At 45.3% G+C, this 25,620-nt stretch overlaps 1 protein-coding gene across 2 annotated transcripts in view; it reads left to right on the forward strand.

Annotated features, from left to right (window-relative positions):
* Positions 1-25,620, forward strand: part of SMPD3 (sphingomyelin phosphodiesterase 3) — a 319,999-nt gene that overhangs the window by 37,311 nt on the left and 257,068 nt on the right. Inside the window, exon 2 of one of the 2 annotated variants that reach the window (XM_073605459.1) lies at positions 24,934-25,037. The exons of the other annotated variant lie outside the window; for it this stretch is intronic. The gene's annotated coding sequence lies outside the window, so the exon portion shown is untranslated. The remainder of the gene's footprint in view (positions 1-24,933; positions 25,038-25,620) is intronic. 2 annotated transcript variants of the gene reach the window in all.

A 25,620-nucleotide genomic window follows, 5' to 3' on the forward strand; every position in this document is an offset into this window, starting at 1 on the left:
ACATTGCGGTCTGTAAAAGGTATATTTGTTTGATGTTGTTCTATTTGTGCCCATAGTTTGGACTCTTTATGTCTGTGCCAATCTACTACTCTGCCTAAATAGACTGCTTGGTAATATTTCCGGATGTCTGGGAGCGCAACCCCCCCATAGTGTTTTGGTATGGATAGCTGAGATCTTGGGATGCGCGTTTTTTTTATGTGCCCAAACAAAGCGCGTAAAAAGAGTTTGCACTTGTTTAAAGTATGTGGAAGGTATCTTAATTGGCAGGGCTTGGAAGAGGTATAAAAATTTTGGTAATATACTAATTTTGATTAAATTGCACCGCCCAAACCAGGAGTGTAGACCTGTATTCCAATCATCCATTAATGTTCTAGTCTTGATTAGTAAGGGAGGAAAATTGCTGTCATACAGTAGAGCCGGATCTGATGGTATTTTCGTACCTAAGTAAGTCAAAGCAGAATCAGTCCACTTGAATCTAAAGCTCGATTGCAAATTTGGAAAACTGTTGTCTGGCATAGATATTCCCATCGCCTCTGACTTGGAGAAATTAATTTTTAGGTTTGACAGCTTCCCACATATTTCAAATTCTCTAAGGAGATTGGGTAGGGACACTACCGGGTTAGTCAAGGAGAAAAGTAAATCGTCTGCATAGGCTGATATCTTATGTTGCATGGGACCAAGTGATATTCCTTGTATATCAGGATTTAATCTTATTTTGGAGAGAAATGGCTCTAGAGAAAGGGCAAAGAGGAGAGGGATAGAGGGCATCCCTGTCTCGTCCCATTTGTTATTGGGAAGGGATCCGACAGGACTCCATTTGCTTTCACCTGTGCTGTGGGAGTGGAATATATACCGGCTATTCGGCTAAGCATCACCCCCCCCAGGCCTATGTGTCTGAGTACCGCAAACATGAATTGCCAGCTTACTCGGTCGAACGCCTTCTCAGCGTCGGTATTAAGGAAGACACATGGAATTTTTCTGGACCTGGTTATATGTAATAGATTTAGCACATTTCGTAGTGCTATCTCTAGCCTCCCTAGAAGGAATGAATCCGACTTGGTCTAGGTGGATAAGTTGTTGAAGGTGTTGCGCCAGCCGAACAGCCAGGATTTTAGTGAATAGCTCCCCCACCCCAGCATGTCTGAAGATATAACCATAAAAAATTACTATGCATCTTTCCAGACAGATCAATCAACAGATCAACTTATTATAACTAAATGGACAAACACTGTAAGCCCCTTTTATCAACGTCTCAGCCAAAGAATTGGGTAACTCTACCGTGGCAACAAAACGTGTCAAGCAAACCGACCCAACTCTGGAGTACAGCATCTCAATTTAACCTGTGACTCAAAGCTAGGCATAAATAACATCCCATGTCACTGAAACCTATCTTTACATTAGCATATATCCTACATCTTGGAGATTCCTTGTTTCTCAGAGCGCTGTGTCATGTCTGCAGGGTGGGCACCACCAATCTCCACTAACCAGGAGCCGGCATGTCCACCCCTGGAGCCATCAAAGACAGGCTCTGCAGGCCATAATTCACACCAGTCATCTAAGGGCAAGTGCCCGTCAGCTTTTCCTTCATGTAAAGTTTCTGCTTCAGCTTCCGTCCATAGATGCTGGCCATCTATGTGAGCTTACAGGGCGATAGTAGGAATACCTGTAAAGTTTTGGGACAGTTCCCGTTAGACAAAATGCAGATGGCTGGGCCTACCGCCTCGGAAGTTCCGCAGACTATGGTAGCCTTCCCATGTTGTTGTGTCTTCTGCATAGGCTAGCGGCCTATCTTAATGAGAAAGCATTTAGAGCAACAGATAATTTGCTTAAATAAAGCAACTATAGGGGTGGAGATGAAAGTACGTCCCGCCAGTAGTGACGGTTCAAGCTGCCTCTCACCGCCATATGGCCAAGATAGTCTAGGGACAACTGCTGAATGTTAGTGACAATCCAACCCAAACAGTGGGGAACAGAACAACTAGAACGCCACTTCTAAGAAAGTGGATGTGTTGCAGATAATCATATGTTTCATGACTCACGTGCGTCTTCCTGAGAAGTTGCTCTGGGTCGACGGCGGTTCTGCTGTTGTCTCGGTGGGAGATTGCTTCCCATTCCCGACATGGTCGGGTGTCCTGGTGTGCGCGGGAGAGGGCCCAGCCAATTGGGAACATCTATAGGGTCTGTGTCCAGAAAGGTGAAGAAGGCTGGTAGGGCATCTGGTTTGCGCAAGGTGAAGATCCTTTGTTCTTTCCTAAATGTGGCAGATAGGGGATACCCCCAGCGGTATGTAGCTCCCTTCCGCCTAGCCAGATCCAGTAGTGGCTTCAGGATCGCACGCCTCTGCAGGGTAGCGCGAGAAAGATCTGGAAAGATCTTTATCGTGACACCGTCCAGTTCCGGGTCCTCCATTTCCCAGGCTCTGCGCAGTATTTGTTCTTTATGCACATAATGGTGTACCCTGCATATGACATCTCTTGATCTCAGGGGGGTCAGTTGGTTTAGGGCCTAGTGCACGATGTATCCTGTCAATTACAATACGGTCTGGTAGATCAATACCTGGAAGGCTGCGGAAAATAGCGATCGCTGTATCAGCCAGATCTTCAGGTCCTGTGGCCTCTGGGAGTCCCCGGAGGCGCAGATTGTTCCTGCGACTCCGGTCTTCCATCTCCTCTAAGCGTAACTGCTGTTCTTGCAGTGCTTCTGCTTGTGTGTCTTGGCTCTCCTCTACTGCTGACATTCGGCGTTCCAGTGCCGCAAGGGAGCTCTCCCCTGACTCTATTCTGGAAGTCAGCGCACAGACATCTGCCCTCACTGCATTCATTTCTTTGCGGTGAGCGGCTTCCACCGTAGCTATGAGGGCCGCAATGTCTGCCTTGGTAGGTAGTGCCTGTAATAGGGCGCGCAGCTCTGTGTCTACTCCGGGAGCTTGAGATGAGGGCTGCGAGTGCTCACCGAGAACGGAGCGGAGGTCCGCGGGGAAGCCGGCATAATTGTCCGCTGACTGTGAGTCTCTATGTGGTGACGGGGAGCCGCTTGCTGCTTGTCTCCCTGAGTGAGAGAGCTAAAATCTCCTTCTAAGTTTGCTCGATGTGGGTGGCTGAGGAGTGGATTTAGTCGCTCTGCTGTTTTTCTTTGCCGTTTTCCTTCTGGAAGAGTGCATAGTTTAAATTTTCAAGCTGAAATAGCCGGGATAGGGGTAAGGCGGCCGGGAGCTCAGCTAATGCACGTCTCTATTCAGCCATGTCCAGGCCATGCCCCCCCCACTACCTTTCGCTTTATTCACTCTGTAGGTCTGTGCTTTGTGGACCTCTTCTGCTTCCACAAAAAGACACAGAGCAGTACAAGGTCTGGTAAATCAGTAGTGGGGAATAGTTCAGCTGCAGGCAGACTACGGACAATACTGGGGAGGTGACTAGTCCTTTGCCCTCTACTTGTTTTGGCATTAACCTGAAGTCCAGGCCTTTTGTAAAACTGAATTTTAGGCAGCTATTATACAGGTAATGTTTTATTAGTAAAAAAAAACATTAATGGTACATTCATATTTGTGCGTTTTGCAGAAACAAAATAGTGTGCTTTCCTACGTGCAAAGACATGCAGCCCTTCTCCAGATGCCATTGTTTTCTTCATTATTACATAATAGCACCCCCATGCATCTTGCTAATGTAAGGTACCATGCGTTTTGGTGTCAAGCAATTTTTGAAAAGGCACAGACACTTCTTTTGCACATTTCTTGCGCGTAGGGCAGCCCATTAAAATAAATTGGCTGCCTCAAAGGTGATGTGTGGAAACACGCAAAAATACACGCTTCATTGCACCTTCATGGTTTGAGCAAAGCCTAAATGTATTTTAAATGCAACTAGAATAAATACCTGAATTTGGCTTCATTTATCTTTCTGCAATTCACTGAAAAGCAGCAATCAGTCCAGAGAGGAAGGGGCTGCAGTCCAAGTTAATTAGTTGTTCTACACCCACATCTGCTGACAAACAGTGCCATCTTAAAGCGGAACTTGAGTCATTTTTCATCTTTCCATGTATTAAATCTCCTGCCCTTGTTGTTTTAACTTTGGATAGTAAAACATTTTTTTTCTGCCAGTAAATACCTTATACAGCCCACTTCCTGTTTCTAGTCTGGTCATTAACCTTGGCTTATGACATCATGCACAGCTCTCTTTCTCACTCTGTGAGAGTTTGCCAGGAAGGGAGGGGGGATGAGTCATAAGAGGGCCAATGAGAGCTGCATAGCTGGAGGTGGGCCTCTGTGTGTCTGTGTAAATCCAGGAAACAGTGGCGTCGCTAGGGGGTGGCTACTGGGGCTATAGCCCCGAATCTGGGGCCCATAGCCCTGAGTCTCTACGGGGTCCCCAACCTCTCTGCAGCTGGGCCACATGACAGATCTGGCAGGCAGAATGGGAGAGCCGGCGGGCAGAACACGGAGAGCCTGTGGGCAGAATGGGCAGCACAGGAAAGCAGAGAGCAGATGGGCTGCATGGGAGAGCCCGCCAAATGGCGGTCAGGTAGCACAGGAAAGCCAGCGGGCAGAGCCGGCCAAAGGGAAGGAGGGCGAGAGAGCAGAGAGATGACATCATCTCTCACTGCCCTGCATCACAGTTGTTCCGCCGTCACTATTCAGCTGCGGGCGGCAGAGTGTTTGCATCATCCCTCACTGCCCTTCCTCTCTCTGGGGAGTCTTTCTGGGGATCCTGATGTAAGAAGAGGCTCTCTGGGAACCTTGATCTAAGAGGAGGCTCTAGGGGCCCTGATGTAAGGGGGGTTCTCTGGGGACCCTGATGTAAGGGGAGGCTCTCTGGGGACCCTGATCTAAGGAGGGGCTCTCTGGGGACCATGATGTAAGGAGGGGGGCTCTGGGGACCACGATGTAAGGAGGGGGGCTCTCTGAGGACTCTGATGTAAAAAGGGGCTCTCTGGGGACCCTGATTTAAGAGAAGGCTCTCTGGGGACCCTGATATAAGTTAGGGAGGCTCTCTGGGGACCCGAATGTAAGAGGAGGCCCTCTGCGGACCCTGATGTAAAGAGGAGGCTCTCTGTGGACCCTGATGTAAGTAGGGAGGCTCTCTGTGGACCCCCAGATGTAAGTAGGGGGGCTCTCTGAGGACCTTGATGTGTGGGCACACCAGCCTAGTGCATTACCTTTGCGATAATTTTAATATTAAAAGAAGATGTAGATATATACTCGCAAACGACAACATCAAGGATTCCCCTCAAAACATGTCATCTTTTTGGAAATGTATCTTGCATTTGGGACTTGTCTAGTAGACCAGGCTGGTTGAAGCACTTTCTGCACTCTGTTATGCCCAATTGATGTTGTCATTTGTGGATGTCCCTGCAGCAGCTGAAAGCTGGCCAGAGAGAGGAGGAGATGCTGGATTTCAGTTGCTGCAGAGTGAGCTACAAAAGATTGGTTCCAGATATTTTTCCCACCTGCCTCACTGATCACATGTCCAGTGTCCACATGTGATTCCTTCTGCTGGACATGCCCAGGACTGCCCATGCAAATAAATGGGCCTGCTGACAAGGTGCTTACAAGAGGAGAGAGCAGTAATATGCTTACAGGAGGAGAGAGCAGAGAGATGACCTCATAAGTCTCTTGCTGTTCTTCACTGACCAGTCACATGCTGATGGCAGGAAGCAGACCAAGCTGTATTACTCTTAAAGCATTATAGAAAAATCAGACTATCAGGCTGGCTGTGCAGCAGAACTGTGTAAATCTCAGTGGTGGATGGACAGAAATGCAAATCCTTCAGCAGGTAAGGCAACTCCCATAAACTGTATGTACATCAGTGGTGTATTTAACTGTCTGCCTGCAAATCAGCTTTGAGCCCTGGTTCACACTGGTGCGACTTTGAAATGGCACTCCTTCAGTGCCATTTCAAAGCCGCACACCAGTGCAATTTGCACTGCCAATTTCATTGTGGCTTGCAACCTAATTGACCAGAAGTCTATGCAAGTTGCAATGAAATTGGTAAAAAGTAGTGCAGGAACCTTTTTCATAATCGCTGCGACATGAGTCGTGGCGACATGAACGGTTCCATTGCCGGAAATGGGGTGCAACTTGTTATGCAGTTTCGCATGACAACTTGCACCGGTGCGAACAGGGGCTGAATGCGAGACACTTTTGTTTCTATTGGTATCTTGCTTGATATTTCCCCACGCTTTATGTTTATAGCATTATGAAAGCTGCAATTAATTGTTAAGTATTATGAAGCAAGCTACAATCTTATTGTAAATCTTCCTCATAATCTGTCTCACTGCTCCTTTGTAGTAGTGCCTTGCTGTGAGCCAAAACTGATAAATCTCCCTTATGGTTTTCCTATAAAGAGTAAATTAGTTCTGGTTAGATGCCAGAACATTCAGTCACCTAACAGCTTCTTAAAGAGGTCCTTCCAGCCTTGGTTTTCTGTTTTCATTTGTAGTGTAGTTGCACTGCACTAAGATATAACTGGCAAATTGAAATGGTCTGTAATTGCGGGATCTTGATGAACTGAACATTCACAACTCCTTGCAGGCCAACCCACTGTTGTTTCAATAAGCTACAAGTTGAGTTCAAGAGTCTGGTATGGTTTTCTTCCTTCAGATGCTTCTGTTTCATGAGAGTATTGTATGAGAGCTTTTACATGAATAAGGGGAAAAACAGACATTTTTGCCGGGTTTCAAACTGTTAACATGCTTTTCGTTAGGGCAGCCTGTTCAACTTCAATGGGCTGCCAAGCAGTTGAGTTGCGGGAAAAAAATGCACTTTACCATTTTTTGAGAGCTCAATACATAGCAGTGCATCGCCATGCAATGCGGTATGCTACATTGTACAGTAGGTATGTTGCTTTAGTGCAGGGGTCTCCAGACTTTCTAAACAAAGGGCCGGTTTACTGTCCTTCAGGCTTTAGGAGGGCTGTGGCCCGTGGGAGTAGAAAATGCCCTGGTGTCAGTGGAAAAAAACAATGCCCCATTGTCCATATGAGAGGGAGAAATAATGCCCTATCGATGGTGTCAGTGGGAGGAATGGTGCTCCATCATTGGTGCCACTGTAAGGAATGGTGCTCCATCATTGGAGCCAGTTGGGGGAAAAGTGTTCTAAGGGCCAGATAAAGGCAAGCAAAGGGCCGCATCTGGCCCCCAGGCCACAGTTTGGAGACCACTGCTTCAGTACATTAGCTTGCCATTGAAAATGAATGGCACCCCAAGGCACGTGACTTGCGTTACTGAAGCAAAATATTGTCAATTGGCCCTTACGAGGTGCACTCTAATAAACCAAGGTTGAGTTGGCTGATTCCTTTAAACAATATGTATACCCAAACCTTTTTAGTATAGAGTGGAAAACCATGAAAAGGTTTATGGTGTAGTAGTTTGTAGTAGTTTTTTATAAAATTAATGACATACGAAGGATGTACAAAAAACGTGAGCGGCCAAACTTACAGCGATGGTTCGAAGTGAAGTTCCATAAACCTTTTCTCTGGCTCTGTGTGGTAAGCACCCCTCTGACCAGATTTCAGTGTGAGGGGCCATTGCCCCTGTGGAAGAGCCACTGGATGACTGCTGAGAACTCTCAAAGGTTGTTCTGATATTATGCCATTTACCAATGGCATTCTGGTGAGTGCATATTGCTGAAGGAAACAGCACTGGAGACACTTTATGCAGGGAAGCACTTTTGTCACTTTATATGTCTGACATCACCTGTGAACATACCTTGGCTGGATGATTTGCACACACTTTTGTACTTTGATTATGTGTTGGGAGTTTGTGTGATGTAGTATGGTCACATGTTTTATTTATGGTATTTTGTCTTATACATGGCACTTTATGTTTGAAATGTTGTAGCGCTGCACTTTTTATTCATTACTGAGTTGCATTATAGGGTTGGTCACCTTTCTGCTAACAGCTTCACCTCTGAAGCGCTCACTGTGTTTTATTTAGATCTTTGTTCTCCTTATCAACCAATGATGACAGCAGTTGTTATGATGCCGCCGGATGGCCCGCACATAATGTAATGTTGCACAATGAAAACCCTTGGCTTTGTGTAAAAAGAAGGCAGGCTTTAACCACCCTCTGGCTTGTACACACGTTTTGGGCAATTTGGGGCAATTTGTTTTTTTTTTTTTTGTTTTTTAGCTAGCCCCAGCTCGCCTTCATGGTAAATTGAAGAAGAAATGGCTGCATCTCACGTGGGCTCCAATTAAAGTTTATTGGAATATGAAAATATCCAAAATGACACCAGAGGACACCAGAAATATGCTTGATCATTACGTTCAGCACTACAATGCATCAACACCAGTAAGCAATGCAGCTCCTGTTTAAGTACATGGATGTAACCATTCAAGAAGACAACAAAACAGTATATCATAGACAGCTGTAAACTCCAATACACAGTCCCCCCTCAAGGGCGGAGAACAAAAATACAATATGACTACATGATACCTTAAAAGCTAATACATTCCCCCCTCAGAACGATAAAAAACGTATACAGGTACTCAATCAGATACAGTGGATTTATCATTTATCCAGCCACCCCGCACCTTGTCAAATTTGGCTGGTATTCCTTCATTGGCATATGTAGCCTTGTACATAGGTAACGCTTTATTTATCAACGCCCTCCATGCCATTACAAAGGGGTCTACAGGTTTTTTCTATGAAAGAATAATTATTTTTCGTGCATAGTAAAAAAGTAAAGTAAGTAGTGTACGGATCACCTTTGTAGGAGCTAACGGGTCAATCTGCCCAATAAACCGGTTTCAACGGAAGGACGAATACTAATAGTCATCACCGAACTTACGCATTGTACAACTTCCACAAAGAATTGTTGAATGGCCACACAATGCAAAAATATATGTATGAAATCTGCCCTAGGAGAGGCACATCTCCAACAGTTTGATGATTCTGTGGGAAAAATTCTCGCCAATTTAGCAGGGGTAAAATAAATTCTATGGAGAAATGTATATTGTATGAAGTGATCTCGTGCTGACACCAGTCTAGAAAAGTATGGCTCCCACAGGTCATCCCAATCGTCATTGTCTAATTGTGGGAAATCAGTCAACCGTGCATTACGGTGAGATGAATAGGTGAATAGGACTTTGGTTAGTTAGCCTTCTCTGAGTAAAGTTTAATTTGGGGCAATTTTTAGGCATTTTGTCCAGGCACCCTTGAAGAATCCAAAAGGCATCCCAGGGATCCTTGGCACACTGGTTGAAAAAGGCTGATTAATGCCGCGTACACACGAGCGGACTTTACGGCAGACTTTGCCTGGCGGATGGGATTTCGTCGGACAATTCGATCGTGTGTGGGCTCCAGCGGACTTTGTTTTCTCAAAAGTTGGACGGACTTAGATTTGAAACATGTTTTAATTCTATCCGTCGAACTCGAGTCCGGTCGAAAAGTCCGGTTGTCTGTATGCTAGTTCGACGGACAAAAAGGCACGCTAGGGCAGCTATTGGCTACTGGCTATGAACTTCCTTGTTTTAGTCCGGTCGTACGTCATCACGTACGAATTCGACGGACCTTGGTGGATTGTGTGTAGGCAAGTCTGTTCATTCGGAAAGTCCGTCATAAAGTCTGTCGAAAAGTCCGCCGGGCAAAGTCTGCCGTAAAGTCCGCTCGTGTGTACAAGGGTAAAACCCCTGTCAGTTTATTTTTTGTATTGGTCCTATTTCCCTTCATTTCCTGCATTGGAGATAAAACAGGGAGTGAGGATCAATCTCTATAAATTGAGGGGAATGCCTCTCTTAAGCTGGGTACACACTGAGTTTTTTTTTCATTTAATCAATGGGTTGAACATAAAAAAACTCACCTGCATTCATATGTGGATGTGGGAATCTCCCCTCCTGCGCAATTGTATTTTTAAATCATTTTTTTAAGTTATGCTATGTTAAAAGAGAAGTTTGGGTTTTACAAGATAAACATACATACTCACCTAGATAACTGCAGCATCGATCCAATGATGCAGCTGTTCCCTGCTGGCTCTACACCTAGAACTGAGTGATTGAAGACCACTGTTTGCTCAGTTATTGGTCTTCAGTGAGCAGAGAGCTGGTGACTTTCATACTGGCTCTCTGCTCTGCCTCTCCAACGCTCACTGGAGCACTGGTCTATGTAGGGGGTGGAAGTGGCTGGCTCAAGCTCAGTCGTGTGCTGAGAGGTCGAGCCAGCTTCCGTTCAGGCATCTGGGTGGACCAGCTGTGAGCTGAACCTGAGACACAGGAGTGCAGAACTAACTAACCCACAAATAGCTTTGGCCATACTTCTCCTTTAATGAGAACATGTGACAAATATAAAGTAGGTGTCATCCCAATTTGGTTGCAAAAGTGGAAATGCACTTTAGAAAGACCTGAACTCTGGAAGCTCTGCCAAAAAAGCAAGCAGAGGATAAAGGACTAGTCAGCAGTTTTCCCTGTGGTCTACCTGCAACTGATCTATTCCCCATTACTGACTTATCATGCCTTGTTCTGGGCTGTGTCTCTGTGTAGGTGGCAATCTTGGTGGAGCAGCAATGTCTGAGTTGCCCCCCAATTACTGTTATGCCCCGTACACACGGTCGGATTTTCCGATGGAAAATGTCCGATCGGACCGTGTTGTCGGAAATTCCGACCGTGTGTGGGCTCCATCGGACATTTTCCATCGGATTTTCCGACACACAAAGTTTGAGAGCAGGCTATAAAATTTTCCGACAACAAAATCCGTTGTCGGAAATTCCGATCATGTGTACACAAATCCGACGCACAAAGTGCCACGCATGCTCAGAATAAATAAAGAGATGAAAGCTATTGGCCACTGCCCCGTTTATAGTCCCGACGTACGTGTTTTACGTCACCGCGTTTAGAACGATCGGATTTTCCGACAACTTTGTGTGTCCGTGTGTATGCAAGACAAGTTTGAGCCAACATCCGTCGGAAAAAATCCTAGGATTTTGTTGTCGGAATGTCCGAACAAAGTCCGACTGTGTGTACGGGGCATTAGAGATTAGTGCACAATAGAAAAATTTGTTTAGTTTTGGATTAGTTTATTAAAGGGGTTGTAAACCCTTGTGTTATTTCACCTTAATGCATCCTATGTAAACCCTTTACAACCACTTTTGCTACAGGTAAGCCTATGATAAGGCTTACCTGTAGCTACACTGGATATCTCCTAAACCTGCACGGTTTAGGAGATATCCCCTGTATGCATGTGCCGAAGTCATCGGCACATGCGCACTGAAGCAAACTGAAGCAGTGGCACGTACGTGCTGGTGCTTCAGTTAGACTGTGCCATTACCGGCAGCTCTTGCGCACATGCGTGGGAGTGATGTCATCGCGGCTCTGGCCAATCACAGCGCCGTAGCCTGCGATACCCGGAAGTAACTCCGGGAGCGATGTTGGCCGCCAGAGCGGGGTACGAGGACAGCTGCAGGGGCTTCGATCTCAGGTAAGTAATTCATAATGTGCTAGTATGCTATGCATACTAGCACATTATGCCTTTGTCTTGCAGGTTTTTTTTTTGTTTTTGTTTTTTTTATTGCTAGGCTTAACAACCACTTTACGGTAATAATTTTGTTTTGTCTTGTTGGTTATGTTAGAATTATTTATTTTTGGAATTAATTTCATATATTCGGATTAGTTTAGCAATTTTTTTGTTATTTTCTAAACGAATTCAAATAAAAAAATGAAACATATTGCAATAAATACAGCAAGGTATAAAAGTGAAATAAGTTTCCTACTTAGGCTGCTTTATAGAATAGAATAAAACTGAATAGAATAGCATATAAAAGAATAGAACAGAATAAAACAGAATAGAATATAAAATGATAGAATATAAAGGAATATAATATAATATAATATATTCTGTTCTAATTTATTCTGTTTTATTCTTTTATATTATATTCAGTTTTTTTTTTGTATTCTATTCTGTTCTATTCTATTGGTTTTCTTTTCTATTATAATCTGTTTTATTCTATTCTATTTGTTTCTATTCTATAAACCAGCCTAAGTAGGAATTATCATCTTATTTCACTTTTATACCTTACTGTATTTATTGCAATATTTTTAAAATTTATTTTCAAATTTAAATTCCTTTTCAAATTTGAATTCAAATAATTTGTTTGTTATAATTTATTTTGGATTCCTTGAAATTCATGAGAATGCATTAGGAAACCTTTAGCCTCTAGACCCACTTTAAGGGCACTTTCACACTGAGACGGAAGGGCATCGGCGGTAAAGCGCCGCTATTTTTAGTGGCGCTTTACCGTCGTTTTAGTGGCACTTTTTGGCCACTAGCGGGGTGCTTTTAACACCGATGAAGGGTTTAGTAGAGCCCGCGAATCCTAATTTGAAAATTTAACATCAGGTCACTGATCTAATTACCAGACCCTCAATATCAGGGTTTAATAGAGCCCGCAAATCACTGCTGCCAAAGTGCTTTGCAGGCGCTTCAGTGGCGCTGCCCATTGATTTCAATGGGCACGGGTGCGCCCCAAAGATGCTGCTTGCAGGACTTTTTTTAACGCACCGCTCCAGTGTGAAATCGATTGGGCTTTCACACTGGAGTGACAAGAGAGGCGCTTTACATACGCTTTGCAGACGCTATTTTTAGCGCTAAAATGCCTGTAAAGTGCCTCAGTGTGAAAGTAGCCTAACATTTCTACAACAAATCTTCATTTTTTTAGTTCAGTTCCATTTTAAAGTGGTTGCTAAGCCACTCTGACCTGTTAATAGTATCAGCGCTGTCTCAGAATGACAAGTGCCCTTGTGTGTGTGTGATTTCCAAAAATAAAGCAGTATATACCTTATTTCAGAGTGATTCCTGGCAATCACGTGACCAGCTGGCTCTCTCCTCTCCCCGTCTGACAGATGCAGCGGGTGGAGCCGAGATTCCCCTGCTGATGTCAGTCAGGAGGGGAGGAGGAGAGAGCCAGCCGGTCACGTGACCACCGATCGTCACTTAGAAATCTCATATATACTGTTTTATTTTTATAAATCACACACACATTATGAGACAGCACTGATACTATTAACAGGTCAGAGTTATTCCAGCAGCAGGAGGGGAGGATGGCCACTGTCACTAGCTGACAGGCAGGGAGGGAGGGGGAGGAGGACAGACACAGGAGAGCAGGACTACAGACGATGAAGGCACGTAAACTGACCATGGTGTCAGGGCTCAGCAGCCGTGATATACCGTGGTCAGTTTCTATGGGGGAGAGTATAGCCAGGCAGGATCAGCCAGGTATTTTAGGTGATATGGGGGGGCAAATTATACAGCACAAGCACTGTGCTGTGTATAACATGCTTTAAAGGGCCAGGATCCATTTTTTTTTTTTAGGTTAACAATTGCTTTAAGGACTCATCAAAGAAGGTTTCCATTGAAAGTTTCAACTTCACTAATTAGTACCAAATCCTAATTTGAAAATTTAACATCAGGTCACTGATATAATTACCAGACCCTCTATATCAGGGATCACCAAACTACGGCCCACCAGCTGCTGCGCAACTACACGTCCCATGAAGCATTGTAAAACTCTGACATTCACAGACATGACAAGGCATGATGGGAATTGTAGTTCATGAACAACTGGAGGGCCGTAGTTTGAAGACCCCTGCTCTATATACTCCTATAGGAATCCAGCAGCGAACAGTGACTGTGTTTAGGTGAAATCATACCTTGAAAGATTTCTGCTCAGCAGCAATCTTTGCTAGATGTCTCCCAGGACTTTCTTAATTATGCATAATGTGTGGGATTAGCAATACATGAAATTTTTGTGTTGAGTTAAATCTTCTAAACTGTCATGCGTTTGCTTCTGCTCTATATACACTCCTTCTGTTTCGTGTGTTAATTTATAGGGCACAGAGAGCTGAATACATAAGACTAGGGGCAAATGGTTGTTTATTTCCCAACCTAAATTATATATTCACTGAAGAACCAAAAAGACAGGTGAAATCAGTGTTTTAATAGAGATATTTGATTATAATGTAATAATGAACCTCACGTCTATTCAGCCGCCAAAGATCATAGTTGAAGCTCAACAGATGACAAAGCGCCAAAGCAATGAATCAATGAAATGGAGGCTGATGTTAATATGTAGACATTACAACATTATCAACACCAACTACCATTTTTGCTGTCTCCGTACTAGCATTATTCAACAGTGTTTCTAGTTCCTATTAACAATTTGTCATATAACATTAGATAGCATTTGTCTGCTTGACAGCTCTAAAGAGATGGGATTTTTGTAACTCCTGAAACCTGTTGGATATCAACGTTAATTTAAAAATGATTTTATTATACCTGATTGTCCTATTGATCCATTCTTTTAGCGCTTTGTCATCTGTTGTACTTCAGTCATTTACCAAGGACCCCCAGTGGTGAGTAGGTACCTCTGGCTCAAAGGGCTGCTTAATACCTACATTGATGATTTAAAGCTACAACATCAAAACGCTTTCTTTTTTTTTTTTTTGAGCTCCAACCCATAATGCCATAATATCGTTATGCATGCACTGGGAAATTTAACATGCTCTGTTTCCGCATGTTCCGCATCTGTAACTACTGGCATGAAGATGAAGATGAAGATGGGTATGGCTCTGTCCTAGCACTGGCCATACACTGGCATAATTTCATTTGAAAGTTTGTTAAGAAATTAAGAAAAAACTTTTGACAGAGCATTGGATGGTACCATTATGGAATTAATATTTTTTGAAAAGAAACCCTGAAAATTTTCATTCAATTGCCATGCCAATGTTTTGAATTCTACGTTTGATATTGGTTCTTCATTCTTCCCACAAAACCATATTCACATTTAGAATTTTATTAGTTTAAGAAAAATTTCCCATCCTTCCTCTTAGATTTTCCTTATCACTACGGTCGAAAACGATTGTCGATTTGACCCTATTGAAGTACTGTAAAATTGAATGATAGTTCCCAGAAAGCAAATATTTTCACCAAAATTCTACTGGTGTATGGTCAGCTTAAAAGAGAAGTATGGGATACAAAAAAAAAAAAACATGCATACTCACCTATGTAGATGCAGCATTGATCCGATGCTGCTGCTGTTCCCCGCCAGCTCCATACTGAGAAATGAGCAATCAAATATTGCTCTGCCCCTCCAGTGTTGTGGAGGGGGTGAGATTGTTTGGCTCAGACTCTTAGCAGCCAGGGCCGGACTGGGAATAAAAACCAGCCCTGGAAATAATTTCATACCAGCCCCATAGCATTTTTATACCAGCCCAACTGCATAACGTCATTATTTTTTTGTTCACAAAAGGGAAAACCATGCATTTTAAAGCACATTTGAAGAGTGTATTATCTATAGATAAGAGAGACATGAAATTTACAAACAGCAGCAATTTTTTATTTTTTTACTGGCAAAATCATGGCATTTACTGGCACATTTTTTACTGATACTGCAAAAAAAAAGGTGCCATAAATGGCAGGTTTCAGTGCAAATATCAATATTTAAGCTATAAACTGCTATTAGCAATGTGTTAAGTTAAACAAAAGTCAAACACCATATTTATCCTCTTACATGAAGGTCAGATTAATATAACCCAGCACAGAGTTCCCCCCATACATCAGGAGGATTCCCCTTTACAGTGCAAGGGAACTCTGACATAAAGGGGAACATTGCAGATCATGATCTAAGCAGGAACTCTGATATAAAAGGGGGGCACTGGTGACCAGAGACCCCACTTATATCAGAGTCCACTGCATTCCCCTTTACATCAGAGTTCTCACTTACATCAGGGTCTGCAGCATTGCCCTTTACATCAGAGTTCTCACTTACATCAGGGTCTGCAGAATTGCCCTTTACATCAGAGTTCTCACTTACATCAGGGTCTGCAGAATTGCCCTTTACATCAGAGTTCCCCCTTGCACTGTAAGGTGGAATCCTGCAGACTATGATGTAAAGGGGAACTCTGGGAATGTGGGGAGGACTCTGGTGACCAGAGACCACCTTCTGCAGAAAGAAAACACTAAGGTACGGGGGTTTACTGATATAAGGGGGAAACCTATATATCAGTGCCCCCTTACAATATTGTATTGACCCCCCCCCCTCTCAGGTAGGCCTGGCGGCGCTGTCACTGACCTCCTCTCAGGTGCACCGTACAGGGCTCAGTCAGTCGGCTCCAGCTCGGTGGCTCTGGTTTTATCCCATAGTTTCCTCTCCATAGTCCATACATGTCTGACTTCTCCCATGACCCCCATCCCTGAGGCACTCCCACTGTTGACTCCACTCCAGACTGCAGACGTGATATAAGACAGGAGATGGTCAGAGGCTGCGGATGGTACAGGAGAGGTCAGAGGCTGCGCATGGTACAGGAGAGGTCAGAGGCTGCGCATGGTACAGGAGAGGTCAGAGGCTGCGCATGGTACAGGAGAGGTCAGAGGCTGCGCATGGTACAGGAGAGGTCAGAGGCTGCGCATGGTACAGGAGAGGTCAGAGGCTGCGCATGGTACAGGAGAGGTCAGAGGCTGCGCATGGTACAGGAGAGGTCAGAGGCTGCGCATGGTGCAGGAGAGGTCAGAGGCTGCGCATGGTGCAGGAGAGGTCAGAGGCTGCGGATGATGCAGGGGAGGTCAGAGGCTGCGGATGATGCAGGGGAGGTCAGAGGCTGCGGATGATGCAGGGGTGGTCAGAGGCTGCGGAGGGGACCACAGAAGAGGTCAGAGGCTGCGGAGGGGACGACAGGAGGTCAGAGGCTGAGGAGGGGACGACAGGAGGTCAGAGGCTGAGGAGGGGACGACAGGAGGTCAGAGGCTGAGGAGGGGACGACAGGAGGTCAGAGGCTGAGGAGGGGACGACAGGAGGTCAGAGGCTGAGGAGGGGACGACAGGAGGTCAGAGGCTGAGGAGGGGACGACAGGAGGTCAGAGGCTGAGGAGGGGACGACAGGAGGTCAGAGGCTGAGGAGGGGACGACAGGAGGTCAGAGGCTGAGGAGGGGACGAGAAGAGGTCAGAGGCTGAGGAGGGGATGACAGGAGGTCAGAGGCTGCAGGGGGGTGCGAACAGGAGGTCAGAGGCTGCAGGGGGGACAGGTGGTCAGAGGCTGCAGGGGGGACAGGTGGTCAGAGGCTGCAGGGGGGACAGGAGGTCAGAGGCTGCAGGGGGGACAGGAGGTCAGAGGCTGCAGGGGGGACAGGAGGTCAGAGGCTGCAGGGGGGACAGGAGGTCAGAGGCTGCAGGGGGGACAGGAGGTCAGAGGCTGCAGGGGGGACAGGAGGTCAGAGGCTGCGGATGATGCAGGGGAGGTCAGAGGCTGCGGAGGGGACCACAGGAGAGGTCAGAGGCTGCGGAGGGGACGAGAAGAGGTCAGAGGCTGAGGAGGGGACGAGAAGAGGTCAGAGGCTGAGGAGGGGACGAGAAGAGGTCAGAGGCTGAGGAGGGGACGAGAAGAGGTCAGAGGCTGCAGGGGGGGACAGGTGGTCAGAGGCTGCAGGGGGGGACAGGTGGTCAGAGGCTGCAGGGGGGGACAGGTGGTCAGAGGCTACAGGGGGGGGCAGGAGGTCAGAGGCTGCAGGGGGGGGCAGGAGGTCAGAGGCTGCAGGGGGGGCAGGAGGTCAGAGGCTGCAGGGGGGGGCAGGAGGTCAGAGGCTGCAGGGGGGGGGCAGGAGGTCAGAGGCTGCAGGGGGGGGCAGGAGGTCAGAGGCTGCAGGGGGGGGCAGGAGGTCAGAGGCTGCAGGGGGGGACAGGAGGTCAGAGGCTGCAGGGGGGGGACAGGAGGTCAGAGGCTGCAGGGGGGACAGGTGGTCAGAGGCTGCAGGGGGGGGCAGGAGGTCAGAGGCTTGCGGGGGGGGACAGGAGGTCAGAGGCTGCAGGGGGGGACAGGAGGTCAGAGGCTGCAGGGGGGGACAGGAGGTCAGAGGCTGCAGGGGGGGGGGGGGGTGGTCAGAGGCTGCAGGGGGGGACAGGAGGTCAGAGGCTGCAGGGGGGGACAGGTGGTCAGAGGCTGCAGGGGGGGGGACAGGTGGTCAGAGGCTGCAGGGGGGGGACAGGTGGTCAGAGGCTGCAGGGGGGGGGACAGGTGGTCAGAGGCTGCAGGGGGGGGACAGGTGATCAGAGGCTGCAGGGGGGGGCGGGCAGGAGGTCAGAGGCTGTGGGGGGACGCAGGAAGAGGCACAGGCCACCAGACGCCAGACACTGAGCGCTGCAACCGCTTTACCTTTAAAAATGGCGCCGCTCGGCGCCATCGTGTCACTGCGCATGCGCCCGCACTTCCGAAAATTGCCGAGCGTGTACGGGTTTTCCCGAGCACGGCCAACCTCGGAACAGCGCTGGCGCCTGCGCAGTTGCACGTCGGCCCGGCCCCCGCAGCCATTTTTCTTTCAGGCGCCGCTGCCCTCACAGCGGCCGGCGGCCGCAGGGGTAGCCAGACCACCGGCCCACCGGGGGATTTACCGGTATGCCGGTTGGCCAGTCCGGCCCTGTCAGCAGCACGCTGAGAGGCTGAGCCAGCTACCAGGCAGGCATGTGGGTGGATCCTGACATTATTGCCTTGACTGGCCTGCTGTCAACTAAAAATGAGTTGCCACACTACAGAACTAAGGGGATTATTTACTAAAGCTGGCGAGTGCAAAATCTGGTGCAACTATGCATAGACACCAATCGGCTTCAAGGGTTTATTTCCAAAGCTTAATTGAACAAGCTACAATTAGAAGCTGATTGGCTACCATGCATAGCTGCACCAGATTGTGAGTGCTCCAGTTTTAGTAAATCAATCACTTCTGTGACCCACAGGAGAAGTATGGCCAAAAAAGCTTTGGCCATTCTTCCCCTTTATGAAAACAGTTGAAGGCTCCAACACTCTTCATTTTCCCTATGACTAATTCTATTGGTCTGAGTGGAGAGATCACAAAGTCATTTGTGAGTGGTGCTCTACTCGTGCAGGGCCAGCTTAAACAGTCAAAGGCAAGATAAGGGTGTTGAACTTGATGTATTTGACAGTAGTCTGAGACTTTCTAATGGTTTGTTTAGAATGTAATGGCAAATAAAGGGTTAAATGTTACAGAGCTTGGTTTTGGCAATACTTTCTTGAAAGTCCTGGTTGATGGATTCTGTCACATGTAATGGGTGATATCATTGCACCCATTGAGAGTCGGCTTTGTTCTGGTTAATGTCAGCATCATAACAATGAATGACACCATATGTCCTGGCTGCTTAGCATCATTGGTTGTTATGCTGCTGGCGGGGCTAACCCGAATGTACTGAGGAAACACATGATGCAGAAAGAGGATAAGTTGCTGGGGGCAAGGTAAAATCTTGTAGTGGGTTGAAGTTTAAAATACAAAATCAAACATAATGGCTTAACTTCCTTGAGCGGAGCAATCTCTAGACCCCTTGCTGTTTGGTTTTCACCATCTTTACAGTTTTTTTAACTTATATAGGTGATACCCCTTTTTCTTTTTACCTTAGATATTGATAAGTAGTTCTCTTTTATCTTGTTGGTACTTTACATTTATGGCCTCCCTGTGAGTTCTAGAGGTCTATCTGTACCCTGTTTAGTTGTACAGATATTACTTGTATCTGGCTGTTTATTCTCTCTTTTTTTTCTTTGTTCTTACATACTAAACACTTCTAATTTCATCTCTAAAATTGTGTAGTAAAAACGTATTTGACCATAAAATCATAAATCCAATTATAAAATCACCAGGCAGAAGTATAACCCGAAAAGAGACCAGTTCAGAGCAAGAGAAAAACTGGCTCCACGGGACAGTATACAGGCGGATAGTCGTAACCGGTAGCAAATCATTTTAGAAAAGAAAAGGTACAAGACAGCAAACCAGGAAATGTGTAGAAGTCCATACACACAGAAGTTCAAACAGCAAATTTGGATGCACAGGCAGGAAGGGGACAGAATCAGGGCACAAACACAATAATATAACAGTATATGCAAAAGCTTTGGTTGGGTTGCAGACAAGGATAAACAGGAAGCCCAGCTATGTACCTGCAGTGTCTGTGTCTTCCTCATAATTCAGAGCATGGACAGGCGAGGAGAAGGTAGACAACAGACAGGCTCGGAGTGGGCTAACATAGAGCAAATAAGAACAGATGCAACCTGAGCAGACAACACAACAAGAAAGAACAGAAAGGAAAACCCATGAGATCACAGGACCAAACTCAGATTCATGACGGTGAGGAAAATTCTATGCAGCCCTTTGAGTTTATCCAACCACAAATCTTCACCTATTTCTGACACAGTTTTTATTTTCTTGGACATAAATTTTCTAACTCAGTGGTGGTCACCTTGAAAGCATTAACTGGCCATCGAGAGACCACACGCTTTATCCTTTTACAACTTAACATCCAGTCCAACAAAAGAGTGTCCGAAATTGTAGACATTATATAGGAGTTAGTTGGGGTGCTACAGATGTCGTTTTAGATTGAGGACATGTTACCTAGAGCTGCTAGAGATCCAGCTGCTGACAAGACCTGTCCTTATAACCTCACTGGAAGAAATACAATTAATGGTCTAGATCACATCTAGTCCATTAAAGCCTAGTACACACAATGAGATTATCGGACGTACGATCGTGCTTTTTTTTTTTTTTTTTTGCATGCTAGTCTCCATATCGAAAACTAATAGGTTACTAAATTGCAAAAATTCTCGTACGACAGAATAATAATTCGGAAGTGATGTACTGATTAAACAAAAATCGTACAATCTGGTATCGTACGAGAAAAATGTTTGTCCCTTCGGATAATTTCGGATGAAAGCTGTGTACTAACAATCAGATTATCGTACCATCGCTTCGAAAGTGGTATTTTTTGTATGATTTTGTATGATTTTCTGTTTTTTGTTTTCATTCTCAAGCCCTCATGAAAGGGACATTTTTGGCCCCCTCGAAATACGTGTTAAATGCTCATTGGATTTTCCCCCTGACCTTCATTGCTACAAAGTCATATCTAGACCTTTTAGCAGCAGTCTGGCTTTACAATTTATATTTTGTTACATTACACTACAAGCCAAGATGACCATGGAGATCCTCTGGTGTGTAGAAGCAACCGGATCACTTACATCAACGTCAATAATTTTGTATAGTCACCTGCTCTTTGCAATACTTTTGCACAGAGCAGCCCTGATCCTCTTCTTTTTTGGGTGCCCCACCAGTGGTCTTGGCTACTCCCCCTCACCGACATTTCCTATTCACACACAGAGCGTGGCTCTGCCCTGCCTCCTGCTCTCTCCTCATTGGCTCACTGGGTGTGTTTGACAACGGCTCCTGCAGCTGTGTGAACCAATGAGGGGAGAGAGACCCGGCAGAGCCGTTGCTCTCATGCACATCGCTGGATCGAGATGGAGCTCAGGTAAGTATCTGGGGGGGGGGGCTGCACCCAGAAGGTTTTTTTACCTTAATGCATAGAACTTATTAAGGTAAAAAAAACTTCTGCCTTTAGAACCAATTTAAGATAGCAGTACCAATAAGATAACCTTATGGGTCCAACACTATTTTTCCATTTTCCTCTGCTAGTGATGACTGTCAGATTCTTTACAAATCAATGTTGTTGGGGACTTAAACAGTAAGCATCAGTAGACTGCAGATTGGGCTTTAGGGGTCTAACTACTCTTTATTCTGTTTTTAGAAAAAGGTCCAGGAGTGAGGCAAATGAGGCATATAGACTATTATTCCGCTCAGGAACAGCCTGACCGTGTATACTGGTGCCTTGCAGGAACAGATGACAAGCAGAAATGATAAGCATTAGAAAGTGTAAAAATACAGACATAAGTTTCTTGTCAACCAGAGAGAGTGGAAAAACTCAAACAGTGGGATTAAATACCAACAATGCAAGAGAGAGATTTAAATAAACATATGTTGTTCATGTTGATGACCTCTTTATCTCCTGAAAAAAAAATCATGCTCAGGGTTGTAGCCCAAATAATAATAATAAAAAAAAAGTAATAATGTAGGCGACAATTGTTTCACTCATTATCTGTATGTGTTTTGTACATATATGGAATATTGTTTGCCCATAGTACATTTACCTGTCACTTTTGACAGGTATGCCGCGTACACACGACCGGTTTTGCCGTCGGAATAAACTCTGAAGGTTTCTCCGACGGAGCTCCGATGGAATTCCGCTCAAGCGGTCTTGCCTACACAAGTCCGACCGTCTAGAATGCGGTGACGTACAACACGTACGACGGGACTAGAAAAAGGAAGTTCAATAGCCAGTAGTCAATAGCTTCCGTCTCGTACTTACTTCAGAGCATGCTTCGTTTTTTGGTCTAGGTCCATCAGAATTTTCGAAAAAAAGAGTCCGATGAGGCATACACACAATCAGAATAGACAATGAAAAGCTTCCGTCTGACTTTTTCTGTCGGACATTCCGCTCGTGGGTCTTTAGTCAGTTGCCTGGTTGCCAAAAGACACTGGATAATGATCTTAATAAGCCCCAGAGATGTTTTTTTTTTTTTTTTTTTAAATAAGCAAATGTGATTTGTTCAGCTCAATTTAATCTATGAAGTAGGACGGCAGCCTGAGGCCTTGCCAGTACGTCACTACCCTCTCATTTTGAGCGCGATCATTTAATGTATTGTATACTGTTTAGATGCTTTTAAGAGATTTCACTGACCTGCAGCTCCTTGCAGTGTGGAGAGAATGTGTTCTTCCTGGCTCATCTATATGGGGATTATCAAAGATGGCATAGTAGCCCTTGATGGGTTTATGATTTTTTTTTTTCAGTGAGTGCGTACAGCTATCCTGGATTGTAGGACAAAATCATTCTGTTTCCTAACACATCTTTTCACAATGACAAGGATAATAAAATATTTATCCTTAATGTTTCCCTGGAAGAGTCCATTCACACTGATGCATTTTTCATTCAGCTTTTCATTGATTTGTAATATGAATGCATTAAAGCCATGTGAAGTCTGAATGTAAGATTGTAGTAGTGGATTGCTGAAGAGCTGCTTCAGAAGACCTCAGCCTTTGTCACTGCATGATTCATATTTATAAATGATTAGTGGGGTTAAACCTTAAAGTGATTGTAAAGGCTCGTTTTCTTTTTTTTTAAATAACAAACATGTTATACTTACCTCCTGTGTGTAGTTGGTTTTGCACAGAGCAGCCCGGATCCTCCTCTTTTTGGGTCCCTCTTTGCTGCTCCTAGCCACTCCCTCCTTTGAGTGCCCCTCAGCCAGCAGCTTGCTACAGGGGGCACCCAAGCCGAGTCAGCACTCCGTATATCCATTCAGACACGGAGCCCTGACCTGGCCCCGCCCCGCTCTCCCCTGATTGGCTGAATGATTTTGATTGACAGCCGTGGGAGCCAATGGCGCCGCTGCTCTGTCTCAGCCAATCAGGAGGAGTGTCCTGGACGGCTGAGGGGATCGTGGACATCGCTGGAGAGAGAAGGGGGTCAGGTAGGTAATTGGGGGGTTCTGGGGGGCTGCTACGCACAGAAGGTTTTTTATCCTAATGCATAGAATGCATTAAGATAAAAAAACCTTCTGCCTTTACAACTTCTTTAACTTCAGGCAGGTATAAAAAAACTCCAATCTTCAAATGTAACGCAACTCTGAATATCCTTGCAAATTCTGTGTATATCTCCAAGAGCCAAATAGCCAAATATATATGTAAAAATTAAAATAAAAACAGAAGCAAGTTGCACTTGGTTGCAGGTCTTACTGCATCAGGTGCAGGAAAAAAACATTTTTAAAAGTAAAAATGTAAAAGTGACTTGACGAGTGCATGTCCCCTAAACAAATCGTCAAGAAAAATGCCAGATCACGCCAACAGATGCAAAAGTAGAATGCCCTTACTGGGTTTATAACTTGTGGCACTGATGGGCACTAATAGGCAGCACCGATGGGCACTGATTGGCAGCACTGATGGGCATTGTTGGGGCTGCACTGATAATCAGGCCACTGATTAGCAGTGGCCTGATTATCAGTGTAGATGTCTCCTGTGTGGTTTGCCGCTTACCGTTTCTCCCCTCCTCACACGCTGTCAACGTGAGGAATGGATTGGCAATTGCCGGCAAATCCTGTTTAGACTGTGATCAGCTGTAATTGGACACAGCTGATCACATGGTAAAGAGCAGCTGTGATTGACTCTTTACCCTTCGGACACAGCGATCACAGATCCCTGCCAATACACGCCGCAGGGGACGACAATAGATGCCCTCTCAGAAATGAGCGACCACGCTGTAGCCATCGTTCGGCTAAAGTGTGGTTGGGAAGAGGTTAATAACAAACATGGTATAGTTACCTGCTCTTTGAATGGTTTTGTACAGAGCAGCCCCGATCTTCCTTTTTTCGGTGCCCGTCCAGCTGTCCTGGCTCCTCCCCCCTTCTGGCATTGTCCATTCACACACAATGCGTGGCTCTGTGTATATCTCCAAGAGCCAAATATTTATGTAAAAATAAAAACAGAAGCAGGTCGCACTTGGCTGCAGGCCTCTCTGCAACAGGTGCAGGGAAAAAAAAATTTAAAAGGAAAAATTTAAAAGTGACTTGACGAGTGCATATCCCCAGAACAAATCATCCAGAGAAATACCAGGTCACACCAACAGATGCAAAAATGAAATGCTGGCAGTAGCAGAGGAAGCAAATCAAGATGTCTGTTCCAAGGTGGACATAGGAAGGACCATAAAGAGAGAAACAAAGCTGATGCAGAAGAGGGATTGAATCTTTGTCTAAGGTGATACAGTACCTCCACTAAACTGACATGTTTTAGGGCCCATGCTTCTTTTTCAGAGTGGAGGAGCGAAGTACTTAGAGCTTTAAATACGGTGAACAGTAAAATGGTGCCCAAAATTCACTCCACAATGTCACAGGACCAGGGCGAAGGCAGTCTCAGAGCAAGGCAAGTAAACTGAATGGGCCAGCTACAGTAAGCTGTCAGAACTCTCATGAGGGTGATCTGCTAAATACATCATCAAATACGTTGTATCATATTTGTTCAAAAAGTACAAAAAATACCTGTTGATCATGCTAGAAATTCAATGAGCTCATAATTTGTAATCCGCAGCATTATTGACTCTGGAAGTTCATCTTTGTGAACAGAAGAACACTTATCACCCATCACCTATGTTATGAAAGTTAGAGGGAGGTATCCTGTAATCCTGCCCTAGGGTAAGAACACTGCTTCTCCATAAATACAATACAGTAACTGAGTGTTGTCATCGAAGGACAGGTTGTGGTATTGGCTGGAAATTACTGTAATTGATAAAATCATGAAAAATGAAAACTAATGGGGCCACTAAATCTAAGGGCTGGTCATCTCCTTTATATTACATTTTTGTTCTTGGTTTTGAAAAACGCTTTAATCCACAAGACTATCAGAGTTACAGTTAGAAAGTGCTTCACGTGGATAAGGATGAACAAGGGTGCCAAACAGAGATGAGGTCTGGGTGTGTCACTACTATGGGTTCTAGGCAAACCCTGGGGGTTTGAGATTTGAGCACAGGAGAATTGTTTTTGAAACCATAATGCACTGCATCGCCTTTGAACTATGGCCAACAGGCTAGGAAAGTCTAATAAGCTCACTATAAAGGTCGGGTGGGGGTTACAGGACAGCCTTGGTGTTAGTGAATTTGAAGCTGTTGTAGGTAAAAGATAGGAAAAGCTGACAAACTGTATATTGAGAGATTAGGATCATATAGGAAACTATATTTTAATTCTATTTAACTAAAATTCCGCTCTTAGGTATATGCTA

This window comes from Aquarana catesbeiana, linkage group LG11, assembly GCF_042186555.1.
Source record: "Aquarana catesbeiana isolate 2022-GZ linkage group LG11, ASM4218655v1, whole genome shotgun sequence".
Lineage (NCBI taxonomy): Eukaryota > Metazoa > Chordata > Amphibia > Anura > Ranidae > Aquarana > Aquarana catesbeiana.